We start from the raw sequence: 22,773 nt of genomic DNA, 5'->3' as shown, positions 1-22,773 counted from the left end.
TCACCACTGTGGCCTCTCCTGCCGCGGAGCACAGGCAGGCTCCGGACGCGCAGGCCCAGCGACCATGGCCCACGGGCCCAGCCGCTCCGCGACATGCGGGATCCTCCCAGACTGGGGCACGAACCTGCGTCCCCTGCATCGGCAGGCGGACTCTCAACCTCTGCGCCACCAGGGAAGCCCTAAGCTCTCTTTTAGAGGACTCATCTGATTAGGTCAGACCCACCTAGGGTCATAATTCAGGTTCAACTGATTATGGACCTTAATTACATCTGCAAAATCTCTTCATCTTTGCCATATAAACATAATCCTGGGAGTGAAATCCCATCTATTCACAAGTTCCACCCACACTGAAGGGGAGGATGTTATACACTAAGATGTGTACACACTAGGGTCAGAAATCATGGGTGCCATCTTAGAATTGTGCCTACCACATAGGCTCTCAATAAATTCTGTAGAATGAATAAAACACTCTCTCTTCTCCAAATCCTTTGTTTAAAAGGATTCTTTGCCAGGAACTCTTTCCATCTTTCTTTCTTGATGCCATCTTTGCTTGTCAAAACCTCATTTATCTTTTGAGACCTGGCTCAGATTCCCTTGTCATTTATGGCTTTCTCATTGTCTCAGGCAGATAAAGATTTGGGTTCACCTTCCTCACCTTGAGTCCAGATGGTTTATTATTTGTTAGCATTATTATGTATAGACACGTACTTACACACGAATGGGATCATATGGGGCATGCTGCCTATGGTGGACACTTTCTTTCCTCCCCACTTCCCCTCACCTCTGCTATCTCCATCTCCAAAGATAATCTGTATTAAAAAACAAAATACATATCCTTCCATGTTTTTCTTTGCACTCATACAATCCCATAATCTTACAAAGTGCATCTCTTCCACACACACACACAGATGCTAAAAGGCATTTTTGGGGGAGTGGGGAGTCATTGTTATACATAAACGGTGTTACACACTTTTTGCATCTTGGTGTTCTTACTCAATAACTTGCAGAAACTTTCAAGTCCTCTCTATAGCTCCAATTAAAGTTAATTCTTTTCATGGCTCTGCAGTATTCCACGGGATGGATATATCTGCAAAGTACTCAGCTACTTCTCCAGAAAAGGGAATTTGTTTGCTTCTGTTTCTGTGCCATTTGAATAATGCTACAGGAAATATTTCTGTACCTATTGATACAAATAGGATGGATTTCTAGTAGCTCAAGAGCTTGGTGTATACATACAGTGTTTGCACTTTAAAAAAAAATTTACTAAATGTTGCCAGATTACCTTCAGAAAGGACTAATATTCCACATTTCTACTAGAGTATAGGAGAGTGCACCTACCTCTATAGCCCAGCAAGCAATAAGATTTATAGCCCTTTAAAATTTTTGCTAGTCTTCTAAGTACAGTCATAACTCACAGCTGGACATGAAATGTCCTGACTGCTAGTGAATTCAAACATCTTTTCCTTATTCCTTTCTTTCCTTTACTGTTTTTCTTTTTTCTTCTCTCCTTTTAATATTGGGATTTGCGGGCTTCCCTGGTGGCGCAGCGGTTGAGAATCCGCCTGCCGATGCAGGAGACACGGGTTCGTGCCCTGGTCCGGGAAGATCCCACATGCCGCGGAGCAACTAAGCCCGTGAGCCATGGCCACTAGGCCTGTGCGTCCGGAGCCTGTGCTCCGCAATGGGAGAGACCACAACAGTGAGAGGCCCGCATACCGCAAAAAAAAAAAAAAAAAAAAAAAAAAAAAAATTTGGATTTGCTCTTCTGGAGAGAGCAAATGGTCTCTTTATACCATTTGCCCCTTTCTCTGATTAACTTAAGAGTGCTCTGTAGACTACAGAAAGTAATCCTTTATTATTTGCTTTGCACATAATTTGAGACATATAGTTTATATGGAGACTGTTTATATAATATGATGTACAAAATTTATTATTCAAGGGAATTCCCTGGTGGTCCAGTGGTTAGGACTCTGCGTTTCCACTGCAGGGGGCATGGGTTCGATCTATGGTCGGGGAACTAAGATCCTGTAAGATGCGCGGTGCAGCCACAAAAACAAAATGAACAAACAAAAAACCAAAAATTTATTATTCAAATATGTCTTTTTCTTTTTTACCTTCTGGATTCCCACTCTTGATTTGTAAGTTCTCCTTTACAGATTCTATATTGTAACTTGTGTTATCCTAGCTTTTCTTTTAAGATTTTTAACTTTTTACAATGAAGTCTTTAACTCATTAGAATTTAACTTTATGTGAGGCATGAGATGGGATCCATTTGACTTTAATTCTCTTGCATGGGGGAAACCTGTTTTGCTGGCATCGTTTATTAAACAGCTCAGCCTCCAAGGGATTCAAACTGTCCTCTTATGTTTCCTGGTAGTTTTGGGGGGCTCAGCCAGAGAAGCAGCCCTGCAAGAGCCCTGAATTCTGTTTTCTCCACAGGATGGTAAATCTTGGGTATGAACTTTTTTCTCTTTAACCAGCTTGAGTAAGCAGAGCGAACTGGAATGCTTCAGGTTGGTTTTTTTGTCCATTTCACATTTGTTGCCATCCACTATGTTCTAGGTTGAAGAACAATGTCCATTCTATGTTCAATATTTTTTGATGGAATAGGAGATAAGCATGGGAGGTCCTTGTCACCCAGGAAAATCTTCCTTTCAAGTGAATTTACTGAAGACAGGGACTCCAAAATTCAAAATAAATGAGGGGAAGGAGTGTGTGATTGAGACTTTAACTTCAAAAGTCAAATGGAAAGTTTTAAAGGAAGTATATTTTCTTACACTTAACAAAACTGATGCTTTAATTGCAACCATCCACTGCTACTTAGAACAGAGAATGAAGTACTGATTTGAGGGGTGCCATTTTCCTGTAACCTTCCTGCACCTCACATCTCATGGTCAGTTTGAACAAAGGAAGTTTAGTTTTGCGAAATATGTCAGGGCTGATAGATTTCCCCTCAAAGGACTCTTAATTCTTTCAGAGCACAAATAACTCTCCTTGAAAGCACTCATCAGCTGGTGCATTGTTAACTGGTCTAACTGCCCTGTTGCCATGTATCCACACAAGCTGTTCTCACCCAACACTCATGAAATTCATGAAAGGCTGCAGCCTTTGCAAATTTGCTTTTGCACTTTGAAATTGGTTCTCATTTACTTAACATTATGTAGGCAGATGTTTTTGTGTCATCCTCAGAGACACTGGCCTGTGAGGACATGGTTGTGGCTGATACAGGGGAGACGTGCTGGTGTGAATCGGCAGGGGTGGACTTGAGATTTTATAAGTGGTCAGTTCATTAGTGGGCGCTTTGGGACTTTGATGGCTTCGTTGCTCTATACAACTTTGTAATAACTCTGGGAACTCAGTTGATAATGATTTGGATGACGAGGACTCTTTTACACAAAACAACTGTAATCTACAAGAGAGGAGAGAAATACCAGGGGACTGCTCTGGTGGTTCGGAGAAAAGATTTCATTTTCAGCTGGGAAGCTCATTGGGAAGTGGTGATGGGGGATCCTAGGGGTGGGAAGAGCAGGCTAAACTGTCCTTGAAGGATGAGTCGGATTTGGACACGCAGAGATGCTGGAAGGGCATCCTAGCTAAAGGAAACAGTATACGCAGATGGTGAGGAACGAGGGGATATGCAGCGCCACTGTGTGCTACGCTCACTGTCCTGGGCTGTCACTCGTTGTGCACTGTCTCCCTCTGTAGATCATGAGCTCCTGAAGCTGGGTCTTTATCTGTTCTGTTCTCTGCTGCATCTCCAGGGACCTCAGCTGTGCCTGGCACATAGTTGGTCCTCCCGACATATGTGCAGAAGGAATGAGTGAAGGCTCAGAGATCTGCCTCTTAGGCTGTAGAGCAGGAGATTGAGAATCTTTAAAAATCCCCAATTCTAGACTGAATGATCTGACCCTGTCATTTTGCAGACCTTACTCCCGTTGCTTTCTTGGCTGGTTCTGAGGCTGCTGCCACTTGTGGCCAAGTCTGCTTTCTCGACAGCAGCGGCGTTGCAGAGGGGCTCGGACCCACTGACAAAAGCTCCTGTTCCAGCGGGTGCTTGGCTGATGCCCTTTGATGGTGTCACGGCCACAGATCCTGATGGCAGCCGTGATGGGAACAGTCCCACTTACCCCAGCCATCTCGCTTGATGGGGTGACCAGGAGCCCACAGATTGCTCCTGAGTGCGCCTCTCTAGTGACAGGTTATTCTGAAACCAGCCCATCTGGTTTGATCCGGAGAAGAAAACAACAAATATATGTATTTTTCTTTTTTCCTTTTGGTGGAGAAATTGCAGTCGTCTAGAAATCATGTCAAGGTCATCCAAATGCCTGAGACCCCGAGGACACAGACTCCTGAGCATCGTCTCCATCCTTGAAGGACAAGGTTGCATCTCTGCATCTCCGGCACCAGCACAGGGCCTGGCACGAGGCAGAGCCCAAAGCAGGGAGTGTCTGTTGACTGCCCAGGTGAGGTCAGACAGGAGCCGGCCCACTGGCCTGGAGGACGTCCCACAGAATGGCCGAGTGTTTCCTGATAGATTAAGGCCGGGATTTCGGCAGAGGGAGGTTCTGCGAGCCCATCTCAGGGAGGGAGGCTCATAATGTTCGTTTATCTGTCATTGAGACGTCAGGTTTGAGTCCTTGGTAAAAGTGGTGTTTGCCAGATTTGTTTCAGGTGATCTTTTTCCCTTTGTAATTTTTTTTTTTTTTTTTTTTTTTTTGCGGTACGCGGGCCTCTCACTGCTGTGGCCTCTCCCGTTGCGGAGCACAGGCTCCGAACGCGCAGGCTCAGCAGCCATGGCTCACGGGCCCAGCCGCTCCGCAGCATGTGGGATCCTCCTGGACCGGGGCACGAACCCGCGTCCCCTGCATTGGCAGGCGGACTCCCAACCACTGCGCCACCAGGGAAGCCCCCTTTGTAATTTTTAAGTAACATGATACCTTGAGATCCTGTGGCTATCTCAGGATTTCCCCAAATCTTTCCCCCAATGGTTTTGGGGTTCACTGATGGTCTGCACTAAGGTTGATTACACTGATAGTTGCAAATAATGATTTTCTACCTCTTTCAACCCTTGTACATTTACTAGCAGGCCTTCCTCTGTGAAGGAGAAGAGTCTGTTCTGCTAATGACTATTTTCAGATCACTATGGACTAGGATTTTTTTTTACTCCATGTATTCACATCCATTACTATAATTGTTTTATGTGCAAATATTCCTAAATTTGGCCACCAGTGGGAGTGTTACCCAGCAAGGGCTCACTGCCAGACACACATGGAAGCCAGTACTATGGCACTGGCTTTTGAGAAAGGAAAGAGCTTTACTGCTTGTTCAACCAGCAAGGAGACAGGAGGCAAGGTTCAATTCTGTCTCTCTGACTCAGGGTGAAATTTAAGGGGTTAGGGGAATTTCAAACTTGGAAGGTGATTGGCTGGTCTTAAATCAGTCCATATAAATTGCTCATGCTGCTGGAAGCTAGATTTTCCTCATTGAAGGATTTCTTGCTTCCTAAAGGGCTCTGGTGGCAACATTTCTATTGAGTGTTGCAGACAGAAGATTCTTGGTTTGGGGTCATCCTGGAGACATGGATTCCTGTGTTATATGTGCACAGTGCTGTCTCTGTAAAATAACTCAGAGTTTGATTAATCAACCTATTTAAGGAGGCAAAACCAGCTTAAGCTGGTCAATGTTTTATGGGCCGTTTCCATCCCTTTTTCTTTGTATATTCCTCAATCTTGAGGGAAATAAGGGCTATGACTTCTCTAGCTGCTTCCTGCTAATTAGAGGCGTGGATTTTTAAAAATTTACTTATTTTTGGCTGCATTGGGTCTTCATTGCTGTGCACAGGTTTCTCTAGTTGTGGTGAGCAGGCGTACTCTTTGTTGTGGTGCATCAGCTTCTCATTGTGGTGGCTTAGGATCTAGGCACTTGGGCTTCAGTAGTTGTGGCACACAGGCTTCAGTAGTTGTGGCTCGCAGGCTTCAGTAGTTGTGGCTCACGGGCTCTAGAGCACAGGCTCAGTAGTTGTGGTGCATGGGCTTAGTTGCTCTATGGCATGTGGGATCTTCCCAGACCAGGGCTTGAACCCGTGTCCCCTGTATTGGCAGGCAGATTCTTAACCACTGTGACACCAGGGAAGTCCCAGAGGTGTGGCTTTTTATAAGAGAAATGAAGTTGTTTTGCTCTTAATTGTAAATATTTGTGAGTCCCACCCTGAACTCTTAAGTCTTGGGCAATCATCATGCAAGTGGGGGGGGAACGCTTTTTAAATCTAGGAGACAGCCAAGTGCAAGATTTGATGAGTAGAGGATTAACACTAAGACACACAGAACTATGATGCCTAAAACAGACCTTAATCCTTTGGGAATCCATGCAAACATGTCACAATAATTCTTTTAGAATATGATCATTTGAGACTGCAATATTCCTTACTCTTTTTTTTTTTTTTTTTTTTTTTTTGCGGTGCGTGGGCCTCTCACTGCCGTGGCCTCTCCCGCTGCGGAGCACAGGCTCTGGACGCGCAGGCCCAGAGGCCATGGCCCACGGGCCCAGCCGCTCCGCAGCAAGCGGGATCCTCCCAGACCGGGGCACGAACCCGCGTGCCCTGCACCGGTAGGTGGACTCCCAACCACTGCGCCACCAGGGAAGCCCAATACTACTTACTCTTAAGGTAGGGTCTCCTATATAACATTTCATAAGGGCTCTATTAGAGTTTGTTTCTAGGGGTTGCTCTTACTCTATGCAGGGCAACTGGTAAGACCTTATCCCAAGTTAAGCTGGTTTCTTGACATTTAGGCAACTGTCTTTAATATATGATTCATCTTTTCGGTCTTTCCCGTAGACTGAGGTCTCCATGACGCATGTCACTTCCATTATATTCTGAGGGTCCCAGACACCCCTTGAGTACCTTGGCCACAAAAGCTCCTCTGTCACTATGAATTGAAGGAGACAACCCAAAACAAGGGATGATTTCTCTTAGTAAGGCCTCTGTTCCCTTGGAAGCCTTCTCCATCCAGCATGGAAAAGCTTTGACTCATCCTGCAAAGACGGCCACACATACAAGCAGATATCCAACTTCCTGTGGCTCTTGGTGTAACAGTAAAGTCTATTTACCAATCTCCTGTTTTTCTCCCTCGGGTTTACACCGCTTTGATTGTTGGGGGTGGCCCAGTTTTAGGATTGTCTCTATTTTGTACTACCTTTTGTTTGTTTTTTTTGTTTTGTTTTTGTGGTTCGTGGGCCTCTCACTGTCGTGGCCTCTCCCATTGCGGAGCACAGGCTCCGGACCCGCAGGCTCAGCGGCCATGGCTCACGGGCCCAGCCGCTCCGTGGCACGTGGGATCTTCCCAGACCGGGGCACGAACCCGTGTCCCCTGCGTCGGCAGGCGGACTCTCAACCACTGCGCCACCTGGGAAGCCCTGTACTACCTTTTGGATGGTCCTTTGCATTTGTGGGCCAGCAATAAACTTTTGTAGCCAGTGTAAGGTTGCAACCCTCCCCCAAACGGTTCCTTGATACAGAGGAGTAGTATTTCTTCCCACTAAATGCTTGAGCATAAGCACTAGTCCTGGTTTATTATACATCTTATAAATCCAGTCGTCTTTGGTTGTGTGGTACTGATCACCGTTGAAGGGACAGGCAGCAGGAAACCCCCCATCCGTCTGCTGTCTGTAGAGTACACTTCTGAATACTGAGGCTTAAACAGGGATAGATCCACACTTGGGATGAGAGCTGGGGCCTTAGGATCTGGGTTTTGGTTCTGGCCAGCTGTTTTGCAGTCTGATCAGCAAATTTCCTTTAGCTATATAACTATCAGTCTTTAGGTGGCTTGGGCAATGTACTCTAGCTACTTCCTCTGGCATTATAGCAGTCTAATAAGGTTAGTTACCTCCTCTGAGTGTTTTTCAGATCTGATATCAGATCTCTCTTTCCACACGGCCCCGTGAGCGTACATAGCAGAGAAGGCGTACTTAGCAGCAGTATAAACGATAACTTTTTCCTCAGCTCCAAGGTGCAGGGCTCTTGTGAGGGCTCTGTGCTCTGCCTTGTGGGCAGACATAACCGGAGGGAGGGCTTCTGCTTCTAGAACGTCCTACGAGTTGCTATTGCATCCCTGGCCTTAGAGTCCTCAATCCATGAAACTGCCCCCTTTCATAAACATTTCCATATCTAGATGTTCTAAAGGTTGATCGGTCGGGTCAGGTCTGTTAGACTAGACTCCAATTATTTGCCTTTTTGATTATATTGAACACCTTATGGCACGTTGCCATCCAGCTTGATGGCTCCCTGTCATTTCCTTTAAGGGCCTCGCATAGTGCTTTAGCCACGAGTCCAAACTGAGGAATCCAAATACAAGACCCAGCCATTCCTGTGAATCCTTGCAATTGCCTTCTGGTGGTGGGTTCCAGTCACCCTAACTAATGCTTCCTTTTGATCCACCAGGAAGTTTGTCCTTTTGATAACCCCACGCCTGGATATTTTACATTTGGTTGAGAAATTTGTGCTTTTTCCCTTGGACACTTTTTACCCGTGGTCTGCCAGAAACTTTAAAGTGAGGATTATATTTTGGTCTGAAGCTTCCTTGGTTTTACGAGCAATTAATTGATCAGAGTAAGACTCCCTAATTTAACTGGAGATCACTTTAGTCCTTGGCTACTGCTTCCCCTGAAGATGCTGGGAACCTTCTCAAATCCCTGTGGGAGTCCCATCCAAAAACATTGTTTTATATTGTCTCTGGATCGTTCCATTCAAAGGCAAATAGTTCCTGAGACTCAGGACTTAAGGGTTTACAGTAAAAGGTATCTTTTAAGTCCAGAACTATAAATCAGCAGAAGTTTCCAGATAAAGCTGTAAGCGAAGAGGGAGGATTTGGCACCCCTGGATGTTTAATCTTCTACAAGTTGGCTAACGGCTCTCAAATCCTGTGTACGACGATATCTCTAGTCCGGGATTTTGCACGGGCAGGATTGGAATGTTACAAGAGGATTGACAAGATTGGATTCACTGGTATTTAAGAAATGTGGTTATCAGAGGCTTTATACCTTTCTTTTTATTTATTTATTTTTTTGCGGTACGCGGGCCTCTCACTGTTGTGGCCTCTCCCGTTGCGGAGCGTAGGCTCCGGACGCGCAGGCTCGGCGGCCATGGCTCACGGGCCCAGCCGCTCCGCGGCACGTGGGATCTTCCCGGACCGGGGCACGAACCCGTGTCCCCTGCATCGGCAGGCGGATTCTCAACCACTGCGCCACCAGGGAAGCCCTACATGCCTCTTTAAAGGCTATTGCTTTAAATGTGGAGCTTTGGTGCCTGGATGGAGCTTTACCACTGTTGGGTCAGTCTGCCGTTTTAGTTCTTCCTGACCTCTGTGCTTACCTTTTCTAGCATTTTAGGGACTTGTGGTTGAGGCTCATCTCCCAACTGTAATAGCGCAGCTTAGAGAACATAGGCTTGATCTGGGAGTACTTTAATGCCTACTTTTCCCTAGTGAGAAAGTCATTTAATTTCATTAGCTATTACCCCAACAAAGAAATAAGGCATTCGGGCACATATAGAAAGCTGTGCTTTAAATATGGTTTTTTTTTCCAGTTATATAGATTCAGAGGTAGAAAAGCGGGAGTGCACACGTACAAACCCCCTGGGTTGACCTTGACCATCTAGACCTGCAGGCATTGGTCTCAAAAGATATTGCCCTGCTTGAGGCAGAGGGCTCCCTGGGTTAAACGGAGTACCCCCGCCAGTACCCGGAGGGGAGACGGGTCCCTTTTGACTGTATGGTAAGGAAGGGCTCAGGGCTCGGGCTGGACCTGTGGCCTGAGGAGGGCTGTTGGAAGCCTCAGCTACTCGCGGGGATTCCCCCTTCCTGCGGGAGGGGAACCGCAGGAGGCCCCCCAAGGAGGAGCCATATGTAATAAGTTGAGATCATTAGGCTTTGACTCAGGCGAGACAGGCTTTCTGAGGGTCTGCCCCCCTGAACCACAGATCTACATGCCTTCTGCAAATTCTTATTCTGGGGCTTCCCTGGTGGCGCAGTGGTTGAGAGGCCGCCTGCCGATGCAGGGGACACGGGTTCGTGCCCCGGTCCGGGAGGATCCCACGTGCCGCGGAGCGGCTGGGCCCGTGAGCCACGGCCGCTGAGCCTGCGCTCCACAACGGGAGAGGCCACAACAGTGAGAGGCCCGCGTACCGCAAAAAAAAAAAAAAAAATTCTTATTCTGATGAAGAGCCAGTTTCATTTTGCTGTTGAAAAACATACAAAATAATTTACACAAATTGAGGTTGAACGTTATAAGCCCACTACGTTTACCTGCCTTCTCTTGATCTTAGGAAACGGATAACCACAGTGCAAAGCAGAGCTGGTGGTAGGACAGCCAGGAGTTCTCTGTGGGAGTCCATCCTCTGAAGAAAAACACACCCTCAGTGGAGTCTGAGCTTTGCAGTTGGATGAGTGGGTTTCCTGCATTGCAGTGCTCAAGAGAATTTACTTCTTGGCCGGCAAAACCACGGAAGAGACCGAACAGCCGCCTTTAGCAAGGGCCTCTTCCTCGCCTTCACGAACTGGGCCCAATGTCAACCAGCAGTCTTACCAGAAATTCACTGTCCATGTGACGCAGCAAAGTTGGTGTCACCTGGAAAACCCTTGAATTCATGGGAGCTGAAGGAAAGCACCAGGGTTTGCCAATCTGTGTCTCAGAGCACACTTTATTCCCGTATAGGAAGCACCCGAGCTTCCGCCTTAAGTGCTTTCCACCTTGGCGCTGGTTCTGAGGGGTTAGCTGGCCACTCTGAGAATGGAGGTTTGGAGAAAGCATGAGCTAGCAACCCCTAGGTCAAAGGCTTAGTCAGGATCCTAGGTTTCAAACCCAAGAGCTGAGAACAGTCTGTGGATTGCAAGTCTCTAGAAAATGGCTTTCCCTCACTCCCCCCAAATGCGGGGGGAACTCAAACAGCCTCAAGAGGTGTGAGAGCAAGAACCTTAGGATTTTGGAACCAATTCCATCTCCTAGTTAGGTTTCTGGAAAGAAGCAAACAAATGTAGTAGCGACTATTCATAACTTGGCCGTAAGAATTCTCTGGAGGAGCCCCAAGGAGAATGGACAGTCTCCAAGAAGACCAGCTTGGGTCTGAGGATTCACTTAGGGAACACTGAGAAGCTTTCCATTAGAGACGGTTGTCGAGAACCATGGCCTGAAAGTCACACATGTTACCCAACTGCCAAGGAATCTATGCCAGCAGTTGCGAGACTGTAGCCAGTGTGGCCAGAGGTTCCTAATAGTTTCCGTCATGTACTTAAGGCAGGCTTGATGACTGCAGAGGGACCTGAGAGTCCAGACTGTCTCCCTCGCCACCTGGAAAAACCTACCCCAAGAGGAGGAGGGTAGAAGAGGTGATGGCATCACCTTGAAAAATAAAGTGGGGAGCCTTAGACTCAGCTGAGCTTGAGAGAGGAATTCAAGAGTATAGAGGTTGAAATACCCAAACCTTCACTTCCTTTCTGAGCAAGTTGATCTTCTTTAATCAGTTTGGTCCTCCTGGTAGAGGACCAAAATATTTACCTCCCCAGCAGAGATCACAGACAATCTAATCTAGATGTCTGAGGTCTAGTCATAGGTCTGAGACCTTAGAACCACCCAGCGTCTGATTGCTCCCGAGGCAAAGGATAGGAACACAGGCTAGATATCTGGGCAATTTCCAGGTAGAATATACTCAGCCCAAGGCCTCCGTAGAGCCCATGGCCTTTAACATCACCGACCTGTGTGTCCTTCTTGGCAAAATTTCCTCTTTAATACACACACACACACACACACACACACACACACACACACACCCCTACACCTAAAAGCAGTTCAATGCTAACTCTCTGCCAGTTTGGCTCATATAAAAGAGGGTTAAAATTCTCAGTGAGGAAAAACCAAAATGTGTCCAATTGTATAAAGGATCTTCCCTTGCAAGAAATAGGGATAAAAATCAATTCTGTCCCCTTTCTCCTCTTTTGCAAAAGAAATTTAATTGGAAAATAGTATTATAACTCCAAGACCCATTTTCAGGCCATTTCCCCCCAAACTCCAGCTGACATTGGGACTAGGTAGTGTTATAAAAGAACCATTTTCTTTTTCATAACTCCAGCATACCATATAGAGTAGGAAGTCACATAAAACACCAAGCACTTAATATGTTAAGATTTACAGAGTAAAAGCACGTAGCTAGAACCACTATATTGTTATCAGCAAGGACAGGTACAAACAGAACAAAGCGCGAGTTTGCGGATAGAGTCCCAAATCCAAATGATTGTTAGATACTACCTGCGTTGGAAACATAATCTCCATCTTCAAAATACTTTGACCTTCTCAGGCCAGTTTCTAGATGCATAACAATTAAGGGCTATTTCCAGCAAGTCCACTAAAATTCTTACCAAGTTTTCTTTGCATTTTGGAAGACTCTTGCTTTGCTTTACAGTTGCCTAAATGTAGGCCAAGTTTGACTACCATATTTCTTATTTAAACTGCAAATAATTACATAAAATCTGTCCTGTTACTGCCTTAATTACAATCTTCTTAAATACCTGTTCATCTAGTAACATTGCCCCACCTGTCTTGTTTCTCTCATCTCTGCCTTTCGTTAAATCTCTCTAAAGACGCACAGCTGTGCTTTTTAATCCGCGCTGACCACCCATTTGGAAATAGAGGATTTCTCCTACCTCCCATTTCACTGATTCTACTCCTTCTATTTCCCATTTATTTATTTTTTAAAATGTTTTTTTTATTGTGGTAAAAGTCACATAATATAAAACATACTGTTTCAACCATATTTAACTGTACAATTTAGTGACACTAAGTACATTTCACATCGTTGCGCAACTCTCACCATCAGCCATCTCCTGAAATTTTCACCTTCCTGAACTGAAACTCTGTCCCCATTAAACACTGACTCCCCATTCCCCCTCCCCACCCCCTGGCCCCTGGCATCCAACAGTGTACTTTCTGACTATGATTTTGACTGTTGTCGGTACCTGGTATAAGTGGAATCAAACAGTATTTTTCTGCACCTAATGTATATTGTAATGCATTTTTAAGGTTAACTTAATATATGTCCTGCAAACAGATTGTACCTTCTTTTTTTTTTTTCTTCCTATTTATTTTTAATGTGCCTACTCTATTCCTTAGATTGACTGGTACAATCACCTTTTTCTTCCTTTTTTCCTCTTCCTGTTAAAGTAGCAGGTGTACTGTTGACATTCCCCACTTTGGAAAGTTTTTCTCTCAGGATGACCAGAGCAAAATGACATAAAGCAGATTCAATAAAGTTTTGCTGCTGTCATCCGACAGCTAACCACAATTAGCCAGTTCCTACCAAATAAAACAATCAGACATAGATAACCTAGACAAAGACCCCAAAGGCCTGGGACTCTAACCCAGGGTTTGAATATCTCAGCAGCTAAACCCTTCATATAGTCTCTTTGGGGTGGGCCTTCTGACCCACGATCCTAGCCTTGGGAATCCAACCCAAAGTTTTGACCTCTAACTTGAACAAAATCTCCCCAAGGTGGGCCTCTAACCCACAATCCTGATGAGGTTATTAAATGACTTAGGCACAGGCACATTTTAATGAGATTACTCACCCAAAAGACCTCTGATGCAGGAGCTGTTTCTTTTTGGAAGTAGCACCAAGGAGCCTGGAGTACCGTGGAGGCGGGGGAAGCAGGAACCCAAAGGCCAATCCTCTAGACAAATTCAGTCTGACTGACAACTCAGGGTTGGTGACGAGGGCGCACGCTCTGCTGGGAACCATAGTGCCTTGGGCAGGTAGTCACAAGACCTGCCAAAATTGTTGCCAAAATTGTGTTACCCAGCGACGGCTTGCTGCCCGACACAGATAGAAGCCAATCCTATGGCGCCAGCTTTTGGGAAAATAAAGTTTTTTTTAATGAGATCGACTGGCAAGGAAACGGAACACAAGGCTCTCAAATACCTCTGTGATCCTGGGTTCAGGGGAAAATTTAAAGGTTTAGGGGAATTTCAAACTTGGAAGCTGATTCGCTAGTCTTGAATCAATCTGTATGAGCTACTCATGCTGCTGGAAGCCAGATTTTCCTTATTGAAGGACTTCTTACTTTGTAAATGGCTCAGGTGGCAACATTTCTATTCTTTGAGTTCTGTAGACTGAAGATGCTTGGTTCTGAGGTCATCCCGGAGACGTGGGTTCCTATCTTGCACACGCGCAGTGCTGTCTCTGTAAAATAACTCAAGGTTTGATTACTCAATCAACCTACTTAAGGATGCAAAACCAGTTTAAGCTGGTCCATGTTTTATGCACTGTTTTAGGAGCCCCTTTATTTCAGCTTATGTTTCCTTGATTTATCCCCATCCTCCTTTGAGTACTTCCTAGCTTTCTGGTACAAGACAAAAATCTTTAAAAAATGTCAAAATCATGAAAAACAAGAAAGGAGAGTTCATTGTTCTAGGAGATGAGTCATGACTACCAAAGGCAAGGTACGATTGTTTATAGGATTGAAGACTTAAGAGAAAAAGCTCTAAATTTGCACTGTATATTAAACTATATTTCTGCATCAACATTAAATATTATGAGGGTAAAAATGATCAGACACTTTGCAGGAGATCATTTTTTTAATGACATCTACATTAAAGTGTTTGGGCATGAAATACCATGTTGTTTGTACCATACTCTCAAATGATTTAGGAAAAAAAAAAAAAAAAAGAAAAAAGATCCAGACACATATTATAAATAATACACACAGAGACTGAAGGAAGCATGGCACAGTGTTACCAGCTGGTGACTGAGATAAAGAGGGTATGATATGTGGGTGTTTACTGTGCTACTCTTTAAACCTTTCTGGAGCTGTGACATCTTTCAGAATAATAAGTTGGGGCAAATAAAATAAAATCAAACAAATCAGACAGAGAACAGGAATTGTGGTTGGGGACAAGCCTTGCCTGCCCTGTAAAAATAGCTCCTATCGCAGCTGCCTCTGTGTGACACGAGGGATCACACACCGTTTGCTTTTACCAACCAAAGGATAGGTCTAGACAGATTTCAAGAGCAATTGTTTCCCTATCATTCAGGAGGAGGATAATAAGGCAAAGAGGGAGAGAGGGAAGGAAAAAAAGGATGGAATGAAGGAGAGATGGAAGGAAGGCAGGAAGGATGGAAGGCAGGGATTTATTGATCAACACATCTGAGGCAGGCCCTGCGATAGATCCGTCTACATTATTCATCTGCTTCCAACAGTAACCTTTAAAAGACCAGAAAATTGAGGCTTAGAGAAGTCAAAAACCTGTCCCTTGGCCACAAAATAAAAACTGGTCATCTCAGATCATGATGTCCAGTAAAGAAATACAATTAAACCAATTAGTCATAAGAAGAGAGGGCCAAAAGGTATAAGAACATAGAGATTTCTAAAATCCTGACCATGGTTTATTGTTCTTTAAAAGAAAGCTTTGTAGCAGGAAGAATTGTGTCCTTTAGGCTAAAACATCGGTAAAGACACCTGGACCTCTCACCTAGGCTAAACCTCGGGCCCAGAGCGCAAGTCCAGGAAAACTAAGAGGCTTCCTCCCCCATTTGAAAAGCTCCTAAGACTTAGGACTCACGCAGGTTTCTGCTTTCTACTGTATTACAATGTAGTGGCTGGTGAATGAGAATTAGGATGCTTTGTTTGGGGTGAACGGTGGGGCTCTGCTCCACTCTTCCCCGGCCCCGCCCCCGCTCCAGGCCACCCGCAGCTGCAGAAGGAAAGAACACGCTCGCTAGCGTAACCAGCCTCCCGTGAAGACACTCTCAGATTGCGCTATGGGAGAGAGAGAGAAGCAAATTAGCCAATTATGGCAGTTCCACTAACGGCTCCAAATTCAGGCAATTCGCCGTCAGCTTCCCACATGGACAAAGAAACTAAGAAAGGGATCAAATCAACATCTCAGAAAGAAAAAATACCTTCGATGAATGAATTAAAACGGAAGATCTCTTGATTATTGAAGGTGATTCTCCCTCTGAAGTCAAAAGCCAGCAGCACCTTCCCAAAACAAAGTTTCTGTCATTCCTGCAGGAAAATATCCATTCAGGGCCTAAGGCGTGTCAAGTGTGACATGAACAGACGGGAGCAAGGAGAACAAGGAGACTCTTGATCAAACAGTCAAATAGATGTGGCAGATCTGACCCCTCTGTCCATACCTCCTGGGGTCTGGGGTCTCTTGAGATCCAGGTGACAACAGTCTGGGAAGGCAGTGGTTGCCGTGTGTGAAAGCAGACCGAGCAGGTAGAGCCAGTTTGCTGGCAGTTGAAGCCAGCAAGTTGAAGGTGGCGTGTCTGACTGTATTTTAGATGCTCCTTTCTGAGGTTACATCATCCTGAGGGACTCCTGTCCTCCTCTTCCCCCCCCCCCCCCGCAACTTTGCAGTCCTGGACTGGGCGGAGTAACTGACCACTGGCCACCGCGGGGATCAGAAGAGGTGGGACCTCAGGGTAGGATGAATGGTACACGGAGCTGGACTCTCGTCTTCTTTTTGTGTGTGCCTGACCCTCAAGGATAGGCCTATTTATTACAAACTGTAACACCCCTTTCCTTGCCTGATAGGTGAATTCAACTAGAGTCACAGGTCTGAGATCTTAGAACCACCCAGCGTCTGATTTGCTCCCGAGGCAAATCATTTCAGCACCCAGGACAGCTCCCGGCACATAGTGAGCCCTCAAGGCACAAAGACCAAGGGGCCTGTTAGTGGGTGGAGGGAAGATGAGGAGGAGAAGAGGTCTTAGTACAGTGGTTTCTGGGCTCACGACCCACTTTTAGTGAAGTGGGTCTGTACAGGGGAGCCCCTGGGAGGAGGGACCCAAATTTGATAACAGGGATTTCCACCCAAAAAAGTCAGGGTTGTACACGCGATGAGACTGCAGTGGTATGTTTGTAAACGGGTGCTTTAGGAAAAAAAAAACACCCCGTTTTGCTGATTTCCGTGGTGTCTATTCTCTTACCATGGCTGATTCCAAGCTATCAGTTAGTGAAACTCCTGTACTCTCAGAGCTGTCTGTCCTCCGCTCAGCACTGAGTGTGAGTGATCAGGCGGGTCCCTACTAGGGAGTCTCACAGCAGAGGTGGGGGGGCACCGTGGGGCTGTGGGTGAGCTGGTACATATCGTCACACGACAGGGGGTGTTCCTTGAAGGAATCACCCACAAAGTCACAAACAATGCGGATCTGGCAGATTCGGGCCAATTAACACTGGAGAAGAGAAACCAGCAGGGATGCGGATGAAGCAGGCTCTTCAAGAGAGAATGAGGGTTGAGAAGGTTGGGAGAGACCCCAGGGGAGGCTCCAGAAGCCCTTGAGTCTTTTTGAAAATGGGGCTCCTTTGATCAGGCTGCAAAAGCCAAGCCTGGAGGGAAGGATGTCAACTGTGCTGCAATTTTATCAGAAAAACGATGTAAAAAATTTGTGCTTGATTCATTCTTTGATTACTCTGAGAATTAGGGCACATTTGCTACTATCACCTACAAGTTGTTAAATATGAGATAAAAACTTACTTTTCATCGAATTTAGTTTCATTTTTTCTAGACAAGGCCTTTCGTTCAGAAGAGGTGGTTGAGAGCAGGAACTCTGCCAGTGCCAATTACTAGCTGGGCAGCCTTCTCGTGCCGTAGTGTTCTTATCTGTAAAATGGAGGTAATAGTAACAGTATCCACGGTACGGAGGACTGAGCAATTTAATACGTGTAGGGTACTGAGAACAGCACTTGCCGAAAGTAAATCCCAGGTTCCTGCTTGTTAAATCACAAAATATTTGCTGTAAAGCTTTGGTACCCAATTTAATTGGATTTGTCTCAAATGGCTTTTTATCTGTTTGGATTGTCCTCAGATAATAAAGACCTCATGTCATTACATGTGGTTTTTGTGAGGAAGGAAAGGCACCGTGGTGTCATGAGAGGAGCTTCGGGGAAACTGACCTGGTCCCTGGGCCAGGATGTGGGCATGCTGAGAATCACAGAAGAATCTCTCAGGGAGGTGACATTTCATCTGAGACATGGCAGGTGAGCTGCAGGTAACTAGGTGAGGAATTGGGGTGGGGGTGGAGAAACATTCCAGAAGGAGGGAACAGCATGTGCAAAGGCCCTGAGGTGCTGGGAGCCTGGTCTGTCCAAGGCCGGGACCCAGTGAACACAGAGGTGAGTGGTGGGAGGTGGGTCTGGTGAGGGGCAGGGCCTGGGAGTCTGGGCTCCATCCTGAGGGCTATGGGCAGCTTCTGGAAGGTTTGAAGCAGGGGTGTGACTGGGGTCAGATTTGCCTCTTCGGATGTTTCCAGTTGTAACGGGAAGTTCTCCTTGTCTAGGGCTGTTCTTTTCCACCTCATTCCCCACCACAGCCTGCTTCATAGCTCAGAACCTGGGTGGGATGGCACACCTCAGTTTTAGGACCTTGGTCACAACTCAGGAGAAAGTCAGAGAGATGGTCAGGAAATATGCAGAAAGGAGCTCTGGCGTGGCCAGCAGGGATCTCAGAGTCAGTCAGCAATGTATCTTGTTCTCGGACTGAGCCTGGTGCAGGGCTTTGAGGAGAAGCCTCAGGACCACCTGGAGTCACAGGGACCATGATTGGGGGCACCGGCGAAAGGGTCAGAATGGAAGCCCCCCGCTTTGGCAGTGTCGGCTGGCGAGCACCAGCTGGTCGGGAGGCTTAGACCCCACTAAACTGTAGGTCTGCGTGGGGAGCGGGGAGACACAGGTGCATCTCTGTGCAAGTACCTTCAGTGCCCGTGGCTTACATCCCTGCCAAGTGTAAAATTACTAAAATCCCTCGAACGGACAAACCCAAGCCTCTCTGTTTCATCTGTGCTTATTGTGGGCTGGACTAACTATTTCATTAATCAACACAAGTAGCACTTGGAGCAAAAAAATAGAGAATTAACTAAAAATAGGTGAAGCAGTGGAATTCCATCACAAGGACGTTTATGAATAATTAACGGGCCGACGCAGGGCTGTTTGTCAGCGACACCCTCCCCCTCAGCCTGTCGCTTTTCCCTTCATGGCACAGGCAAGACTTTGTTTTCTAGCATGAAGAGTCTCTTAATTAAATCTCATTTGTCAAGAAGGCGAGATGTATTTGTGTTTCCTCCGGCTCCCATTGTTATAAACTTTGCAATGTTTTTTCTGAAAAATGCTCCTTTTCGGCTTGAAAGAGCTGGGTTGTTGCTTTTTCTCTCTTCCACTGTAAAGAGGAAGTGCTACAAGTTCTTTGTCAGGTAATCAGTTATCCTCCTTAAAGGATCCCTGAAGTCATCATCTGAAAATTATGGCTTCTGGAAAATAATAAAATGCCCACTTTAACATACTGTCACATGTCAGAGTGGTTTCGCCTCCCCCTCAGAGTCATAAAGCCTGTCGGTTGCCCGTGGTAATGACCTCTGGCTCTAGATGTGGTCACTTCTGCCTGTCACTCTGGGGTTTCGATGTTGACACTGTATCTCTCTTAGCTTCTCAGAAGCCCTGTAATGACGCCTCAATTAGTAATGCATCCTTCCCTTTCTCCATCTCACTCTAGTTGCTCTGATTTATGTCCCTCGACAATACTGCCACCCTGCGTGTCATCTGAACCTCTGTGTGGAGTAGGAAGGTCTCAAGTTCAAGGTCCCTGGCAGGTAAACAACAATCAAAACAATTTCAAGTTCACGGACATCCTCTGCCATCAAGATCAACTACTCCATCAAGAAAACAAGACCTTGGTATTGTTGGTGAGTAGCAGATAATTTATGAGCTTGTCAGCATAATCCACGGTCCCCGATCTGTATCAATATGAAATAAGAAAGCATTTAAGAGGTGTCAGGAAAACATGGCACACGCCCCCCCACCTCCTCCTCCCATTTGACATCGATTCATTCATGTATGAAACTGAGTCTTTGTGATGGTGCAGCATTAAAGATCCTGTGTAGTCAATTTAATATCATGGAACCAGAGAGTGGAAACAGGTTACTACATGTCCCCTACTTTGCCTTCCTTCCAACGGGCAGAAGAAAACAAACAGAAGCTTAGATGCAAATGTGGATTTATGTCCGAGGACTCAGGAAAGCAGCGTAGACCGAGAAAGGGAAAGCAGGGTAGATGTCCCAGATAATCCAGGTTAAAAAGACTTTTATTGGAAGCATCATAGTCATCCAGGCACAGCTTGTTGATTCTGCCATAGTTTCTCCATCCTTTCTTCTTGTGGAAGAACCTCAGGGACATGCCAATGTTCAGTGGAAATGTCCAAGCATCACTGAAATTCCTTGAGCCAAGAGCAGGTGTTCAGGTCTCAGCCCTGCCACCACCCGTGGTTTCACTTCCCTGCCGGCCCGTGGAATTATTCAAATAACTCAATAACATCCTCCCATGGGAACCAGGGACAACCTCACCCTCTTGTTACTACAAACCCTGCATCCCACAGCCCCTGCTTGTTCCCCCTGTTCCCAGGTGCAGCCCCCATGTGGCTCTGCTTGACATGGAGTGTCCTGCCTCCTGGGCTTTGAGTATATGTGACTAAATAAACTGCTGTCAGGCTCACCTGTCCAGTGTCTGGTGTTGTGTGTTTAGCTATTTCAGCAGTTTGGGGTGGGGGATCCCTCCCTCACTGATGGGTGAATAGGAGGTGATCAGGACACCTGTGGACCTTCAATAAGCCAGTTTCTACAGTGGGAGACGGTAGGGCTGAAAATACCTGAGACGACACGTAACGTGTATCTGATACACATCCCTTACATTTTGTGTCTTCGCTTGCCACTTCATTTCTACTTGACAATATGCTTTTAAGGGCAGATATTTGAACTGTATGTTTTATTGCTGCATCTCAAGCACTTGCAGGATTTCCAGCACATAGTAGACCTTCAGTAAATATCTATGAAATGAATAAATGAACAAACGAATGCAGTTACCAAACAACCTTGGCTGGGAACGAATAAGGACAGGCTCTTGACGTTAGGCCTCGTGGGGGAAAATGACCAGAGTGTCGTCCGTTTATCACTGCCTCGAAGAAGGCAGTGTGGAGGCGGGACCTCAGGGCTTGGTTGAACTGCAGCCGCTCACCCTCCTCTGTATCTTGCCTCCCTGTGTGGAGGTGGTGCGGACAGGTGGATGGGGGCAGGGCGACCCTTCGCCTCCTTTCTCCCCTCCCTGTCGCCCCCTCTCCCAGCCTCCTCACTCACCTTGGGGAGAGGCTTTCGCGGCTGCTGCCGTTGATGCTTCGCTTCAGCGCACCCCAGCTCTTCCACTGAGCCCAGGCCGCTGCTTCACAGTCGGAATGAGGGCGCACAGCGTTAACGAGGGGCCTTAAGGAGAGGGGCCACCGCAGAGCAAGCGGAAATCTGACAACGACACTGTTTCCCAAGAAAGGTCGGCAGCGAGACGTGTGTGTGTGTGTCGACTGGGTCTACACAAGGCAAGCGCGGCAGGTAGTTTGTTCCGGATCAACCTCACTGCGGGCAATTTAAGGGACGGTCCGCCCAGCTGGGCCCCTGGAGGCAGGTGTTTCCACGAGATTCCTTGTTACGGCCCCCGCACCCCTGGGCACCGCCCACAGCGCTGGAGCCGCCGCGGGGACCAGAAGCGTGCGGATGACTTGATTGCAAGCACTTGGACCCATTAGCCCCAACTTCGGGTGTGCTGCTCGCGGAGATGGGAGCTTTTTAATTTTCTAAATGAAAAATCACTTTTACTATGAAAGTGATCAATATTCATTGGAGAAAGAAAGAACCCCACGAGTACAGCCTTGTAGCATTTCAGCTGGAGTCGAGGGTCCCAAGAGCTGCCTTTTCCATAAGGATCCGCCATGTGGGCCCCGCCCCCCGGTGCCCCTAGAGGGGAAGCGGACATGAGCCCGGCGCCCAAGGCTCACTGGGGTCCTGTCCCAAGTGACACGTGGGGGGGGGGGACAGGGATCATTTCCGGCTGCCCACAGTGGGATCCCCTCGCTGAAGCTCCAGTCGTCCTTTTGGGGAATCACTCCTCCCCCAGGTAGGCGGGGTGCGGGGTAGCCCCTGGTGACACGTCCCCGTCACGAAAGCTGAGGGTCGAGGTCCTCGCCCTCCACCCGGCTTTCCCGAGGGGCGGCACTGGTCTGAGTCCGGCCCCCGCGCGCTCTCGCCTGAACTCTGCTTTGAGCAAGAGAAGGAAAGAAGGGGGATGGGAGGGAGGTCGCTTTTCCCAGGCAGCGTCCCGATCAGCCCGTGCCGGTGTGAGATGCTCTTTCTTGGCCCCACGAGTCCCGTGGTTTCTGCCTGGTCCTCTGCGTCTCTTCTAGTCTGTGGGGCTCAAGATCCTGCAGGGAAAGCCCACTGTGCTCACGTCACCCACGTGGGTCTCTACAGCTCCCAGCCAAGAGCCTTGACGGCCCCATGGCCCGTCTGGCCACCCAGGTGAGAACACTCTCGCCACCCACCCTCCTGCTGCCAGAAGAACGATAAGCCTCCAGTGCCACCTCTTACCAGGATCCCTCCTTTGAAACTCTGAGATCTTGTCTCCATGGGAGAAAACAAGGGGACTTGTTGAGGTAACTTCTGGTGGAGCAGGGCAGACATCCAGTCAGACCAGCTGGGGCTAAGGCAGGGGATGCATTGCCCGGACACAGGCCATCTGCAGCAAGAGGGAAGCAGGAGGTGGGGCCCGGGCTCAGGAGGGCAGAACCGAGTCCTTGGAGGCCATCAGGATACCATGTGGCCCCTCTGTCCCTTGCCCTGGAGCCACACATCCTCTCTGGTCATCCACTTCATTCCTCTTCTTTCTGTCCCTCTGAGGACGTGGCTGGAAATGGTGG

General features: G+C 47.1%; 1 long non-coding RNA gene across 2 annotated transcripts in view; it reads left to right on the top strand.

The window, feature by feature from the left end:
- The window catches only part of LOC136792541 (uncharacterized), a 45,228-nt gene that overhangs the window by 4,067 nt on the left and 18,388 nt on the right, over positions 1 to 22,773 (top strand). For both annotated transcript variants that reach the window (XR_010836482.1, XR_010836483.1), the window contains exons 2-3: positions 17,855 to 18,026; positions 19,534 to 19,723. This is a non-coding gene — a long non-coding RNA (uncharacterized lncRNA). The remainder of the gene's footprint in view (positions 1 to 17,854; positions 18,027 to 19,533; positions 19,724 to 22,773) is intronic.

This window comes from Kogia breviceps, chromosome 14 (genome assembly GCF_026419965.1).
Source record: "Kogia breviceps isolate mKogBre1 chromosome 14, mKogBre1 haplotype 1, whole genome shotgun sequence".
Taxonomy (NCBI): domain Eukaryota; kingdom Metazoa; phylum Chordata; class Mammalia; order Artiodactyla; family Physeteridae; genus Kogia; species Kogia breviceps.
The sequence above is the reverse complement of the archived record's forward strand: the minus strand, read 5'-3'. Positions and strand labels throughout refer to the sequence as shown.